At 40.1% G+C, this 6,000-nt stretch overlaps 1 pseudogene; it reads right to left on the reverse strand.

Annotated features, from left to right (window-relative positions):
• The window catches only part of LOC100349577 (small ribosomal subunit protein mS40-like), a 112,694-nt pseudogene extending 107,189 nt beyond the window's left edge, over positions 1-5,505 (reverse strand).
• Between the last annotated feature and the right edge of the window lie 495 nt (positions 5,506-6,000).

Consider the following 6,000-nt stretch of genomic DNA (forward strand, 5'->3'; position numbering starts at 1 on the left):
ACTCCGTAAAGCTATCAGAAGAAATCCTGGCATGCAGTGGATCATCAAACCAATCCACAAACACAAGGAGATGCCTGGGCTGATATGTTGGCAGTAAGAATTGTGGCCTTGAAAGGGGCTGCAAGTCTCCCCACACTCTTGTTGGTTTTCACTTCGCAGCCTAGAGAAGGCACATGTAACACTCTCCAGCTGCATCATTACTGTTAATATAAGTAATGTTTGTAAAATTCATAATAAACACTGTAGGACAGACATGTCTACTTCAAGGAGTTATTGTTAAAATTAGTCTGCAGATAATTTCACGAATGCTTTGTCGTATTATGAAAGTTCAACTACAATAATGTTTAAAGACCCAGTGATAATGAATATTGTTTCTAATAAGACACACTTTTTTGGTCCTTCTCATTAAGGAATTACATGTCAGTGTTTAAAATAAGTTGTTTGGTATAGTGGATGTAAGATAAATTCTTCAAGAGAAGAAAAGTGTTTATGGAAAGTGGAATCAAAACATATGTTGATTTTGGCATGAATAAATTGGAAATTTACACATATGAGGGGGTCTTCCAAAAGAGCTACACATGGATTACAAAATTTCTTTGTTACAAAATAAATTTATCTTTTAATTTTATTTTCTATTAACTTTTTGCAGTACTCTTATACATGGCTCTCCAAATATCCTCTAGCAGTAAGAACATGTGAAAATATTCCCATTTCTCTCAAAGTAAGTAGCCAGTGGTGTAAAGGAGCCAAAGGCAGGGTATGTGGGTTGACAAATGTTGTCTTCTAGTTCTTCTCTGAGAGCTGGCCTGTTTTGCAGATTTTCACCTGGGAGCTTACTTGGCCAAGGGTCAGGTGTGGGGCTTGGAGTGGTGGCCTGATGACCCTTGGGCCTCAGAGAAATAGAAACATCTTGTGTTTACTTTGCACAGAAATTATTTCTCCCTCTCTCTCTCTCTCTCTCTCTCTCTCTCTTCCTCCACTTATTGCTCCATATTACACTCGAAAGAAGAATTAGCTTAAAGGGGTAGAACAACAAAAACAAATCTCTCCATAACGTAAGCTCTTGTCTTCTATATATTTAGCACCCTATAGACATTTCTACACAAAATAGGACACAAAGAAAGAAAAATGTATTGAACTACTAGTAGGCATGGTATCAAAATAAATTGTATGTACTCAGATGCATGTGACCTAAGTTCACCATCAAAGTCATGACAATAACACTATGAGGCTCTGTCAGTACGGAAGTCCCAGAGGATACTTTTGTCCTCCAAGTCTACTGATGAAAATCACAGATGGCTGGCATCTTTTCTCAATTTACCACTTTCCTTATGAAACATCCAGGACATATTTGTAAGTTAAAGCCTAGACACCAGCCATTAGCTTTAGAGGCCCTGTAACCAACTGGATCATAGCAGAAGGTGTCCTATAGGAAGTAATGACTGGAATTGAGCTGTGTGAGGGCCTGCTGACACTGGAAACCTACCAAGGTCAAGTGCTCCACCAGCTGACTCCACTTTGTTGTGACTTAGAAATGCCCACAGTAACAGGAAAGCATGGGCATATGCATTCTGCTATGAGAAATGGAGCAATAAAATCACTGCACCATCCATTCTGGTAATCGTCGCACCTCAGGATATCCCTTGGTATGTTAAGCCGTGTCATAAAATCCCCAATGCAACATCTGTATTGAAAATAAATGCATGTCATATAACACTTGAGGGGGGCTGGCTATAGAGAATAAAAATGTCACAAAAGAACAAAAACCAGTGTTACAACACTAAGGTGGCTTGGAATCATTCATCTGTGTGCGTAATGAGGCCAACATTACGGCAAGTGACGGATGTTTCTTGGGACTTGCTTTATGCTTTCTGGCCTTCATGATAGCGGCGCACCAAACAATGGCTGTTTCTGAAATGGCAGCATCCTGGCTATCTTCACTTGTCAGCTGTGGAGGCCTGCACACTGTGATGAACTCTGCTAGGCTTCCTTACAGTTTATGGTCTCTCACATATTTCTGCATACAGACTGTGCTTTAGCCACATCTAGTTACTCTTCAAGTCCAAACTCAAAATTAGGACACTGTCCAAAATCAAGACAGTGTGTGTTGGGCTCTGAGGGATCCAAGAGCAGACTGCTGGGCTGGAATCCCAGCTGTGCCATCAGCACCTCTGACAATTAAATGAGTCAATACAGGAAAATTACATGAGTTAATTGGGGGCTGTTGTGAAAATCACATGAGTCAACACATGAAAATGCTTAGAGCAGCACCTGGCCCAGAGAAAGTTCTCAGAAATTGTAAGATAGTATTACTGAGACTTTCATGGCTTTTCATGGCATTTCCTATGTGTGCAATGCCTTCAGCTCACTGAACTTCCCTCTGTCCCCTTATTTTAGTTCAAACGCAGGCTCCTTTCTGGGAAAGCTGTCTGACTTGCCCAAGCAGGACTGACCATTTTCCTGCATGTATCCCCATATTACAGCCTCAAGAGTTATCATTATTGCATTGTTTCTAACTACCGATTATAGTCTGTCTCCCCAACTGGTTACAAGCTTCCAGAAGACAGTGTTCTTTCTTTTCACGTCTGTTTCCATACAAGCTTTTCTCACCAAAAGTCCTCCATCAATATTTATTGAACAGATGAATGAATGAATGAATAAACTAATTACCCAAGCTACTCACAAATCACATATTTTCTATTTTATATGAATTTTTAAAAAATCTTGGTATTATTCAGGAGAATTAGAAAGAAAAAAACTTAGTGTATTTTTTTTTACATTGTTCATGGTGTGATAAATCCAATCCCTTCTGTAAACTCCTACATGAAAGGATTTTCTATGTTGTGACTTGAAGCACTTGCTATATGCACAACTGGCCTGAAGGTCAATCAACACAATGCCCTCAAAGTGGTTGCTTGGAATTTTTTAATAAGTACAATTATAGTGAAAAAAATCCAAACAATGTAGACACAAATGTATATTTTTAGGAGGGTGTGTGTTATCTGCTCACCCTTTTCTGTGGCCACCTAATTTACAAGGCCCAATTCCAACTTTTTTTCCATATATGAGCATGTGGCTCACCCTATTGTGAAAAGGCTCCATTCACAGAAGTCTCCATGAAGAACTTACTAGGGATTCACAACTTTTTTTTTATCTTTTTTTTTAACTTTTATTTAGTAAATATAAATTTCCAAAGTACAGTTTATGGATTACAATGGCTTTCAACTGAGTTGGCCACAGCCTTAAGGACATAGAAACATCTTGTGTTTACTCTGCATTTTCTTTTCTGTTCCTTTTTTTCTTAATGATTTATTTATGTATTTAAAAGACTGAGTTACAGAGAGAAAAGGAAGTCTTCCATCTGTTGGTTCACTCCCGAAATGGCTGCAACAACCAGGGCTGGGCCAGGCCGAATCCAGGAGAAAGGAGATTCTTCCAGGTCTCCCATGTGGGTGCAGGGGCCCAAGCATTTGGATCATCTTACATTGCTCTACCTAGGCAAATTAGCAGGGAGCTGGATCAGAAGTGGAGTATCCCGAACCAGTGCCCATATGGGACGCTGAAACTGTAGGCAGTGGCTTTACTTGCTACGGCACAGCCACAGCTCTGGTCCTAAGGATGTTGACCTCACACAATTGTGGATGGCCACACAGCCAGAAGAAAACCCCTGATACCATAAGCAGAGTGCAGGGCAGGTTTTCTGGAAAACTTATGGCACTTTTCCATGTCAATGTAACATCAGCCATAGGCAAACTAAATGTTTTCCCCTCTCCTTATATGCCTCTTATTTTTCCCTACATGAAACTTTTAGAATTTTATGATGGATCACTGGGCAAGGATTCAGGATATCTTGGTTCCAATCCCAGTCTTATAGCTAATGGAGGTACAGACCTACTTCATGCTATCTTTACCTCTCTGTTATTTGATACAAAATCACCTTCTTATTTTGGCCATGAATGCAAAACTCTTTGTTCTTAGGGTCTTGGAATAAAATGCATGCTCTGTTTATCCAAATGTCCTATTAAGACAAAGTGGCTGTCTAGAATATAATGACTGAAATAACTATGGCTCTGGGAAGCTAATTTTTAGTGATTATAAATGGATGCCTTTTCTTCTATATAGGAAGAGAAATAATCGAGCCAAATGAAGCAAGAGCCAGCAATTGTCTTGGACTGGATTTCTCAGTTACTCTCTTCTATATTTAGCTAACTGCCTATTTCTAGGAGACAAAAATCACTGTTATAATATGCTTTTTCTGTTGAATAAAACTATCATGTGTAGTATTTTTAAGAGCATTATGTAGACTTTAAAGTGATTAGAGAATAGTATATCAATACAGGTGAAATAAAACCACCATGCCCCTTCCTGTTAAATACAACTGTTCCTACTGAAGTAGATTTGACATTAAGCATGCAATTTTAATTCAATTGGCTCCTTTTGTTGACTTGGAGATGTTTACTGTAAGAATAAGAATAAAGTGCTAAATTGTGGTTGTTACTTTGGAATTACATTAAAATATTTTAATTATTATATTTATTTATTTTGAATGTTCAGCCCATTTATTTACAATATATAGGGGACGGAGTTTCCATACACATCTGTACTGCCCCTCCTCAGCCCAATATATCTATATCCCTTCATCAACAATCACTTTCTCCCTGGACCTGCTGCTGGCCACAAAGTAGATACAATTTGACAGGGTAACATCCAGGGTAACCCTAGGCACTGTCTCCTGACCCTCAGTCTGCATCTGCTGCAGAGCACTCTGGGAGCTGCCACATCACTGGAGGAGGGGGTAGCTTCTGCAGCAGGCAGAGGGCCGCTCTCTTCTCGTGGATGGCCGTAATAGAGCTGCCAAAGGCGGGGCAGATCTCTCTCTGGTGGCTGTGTCCAGCTGTACCACGGGTACCAGGGATCGCCGGAAACCAGGGTGGGGGCTGGTGGAGTGACACTCACAGCTCAGAGAGAGGTACTGAAGTCAAGGTCCTGGGGCTCACCCTAGGGAAGGTGGTACCTGAGGAGACTGTGCTCTCTGACTTTTTGCATGGCCTGGGTCAAGTTCTTTTGCTGCTTCATACAGACTCCTGTGTATGGAGCGTGGAAGATGATACCCATGCGGGCTCAGACAAACCGTTCTAAGAGCTTCACGTTCCTAAAGTCCACGTGCAACTTGTGATCCCGACAGATGGGGCAGGGATTCCCCGCAACTTTTTCCTTACGAATACATGTCTTTTGAGTCCGCTGTGGGGGTACCCCTCCTTTGTGGTTGCAGCGGTAGTCAGCCCAGACAAGGCAAGAACCATAGTGGTTCTGGTATTCTTCTGAATCCAGGTATTTCCAGGGTTCATCCTTATAAGGGGAAATGGGAACAGTGGACAAAGAATCTTTCTCAGGGGAGGCTTTGGTGCCAAGAGTCTGGAAGGGAACCTGAACTCCGCAGGCACTTGCGAAAAGCAAAAAGGTAGAAAACCGCCGCAGCTGCGTGTGCAATACGGAGGCCGCCATCTTGACGCAGGCCCCCAACAGGACCTGATTATTTTAATACTATAATTTGTGTATGCAATATATAAAACTACTACATACTAAAACTAAGTAATTATTGTTCATATTAATTGATAAAATTATAAAAAAATTTCTAATTTTATTAAATATGCCATCATCATTCAGACTAATTATATAGTTTTATTATTGAGATTTATTTTATAGAATGCATTCTTTTCAAGTTAAGAAATAATGAATTCAGGAAATATTAGATCAATTGAATTAATTTTTATTTCATTAATTAAAATTTTGATATGACCTCTACTACAACCCGTAATGGAGGGAAAGTGTTTTTAAAATAAAACACAGTCCCTCATTCTTGAATAATGATGAAAGGATTGATGGATTTGCTTTAATTCTCCTTCATCATTTAATCAGGGAAGTAAGGAGGAAGTAGGATTGGCATCCACTGAAGGCCTCAATCGTGGCCATGTAGCCAAAGTTAAAATGGAGAGGGAA

This window comes from Oryctolagus cuniculus, chromosome 3, assembly GCF_964237555.1.
Source record: "Oryctolagus cuniculus chromosome 3, mOryCun1.1, whole genome shotgun sequence".
Classification (NCBI taxonomy): domain Eukaryota; kingdom Metazoa; phylum Chordata; class Mammalia; order Lagomorpha; family Leporidae; genus Oryctolagus; species Oryctolagus cuniculus.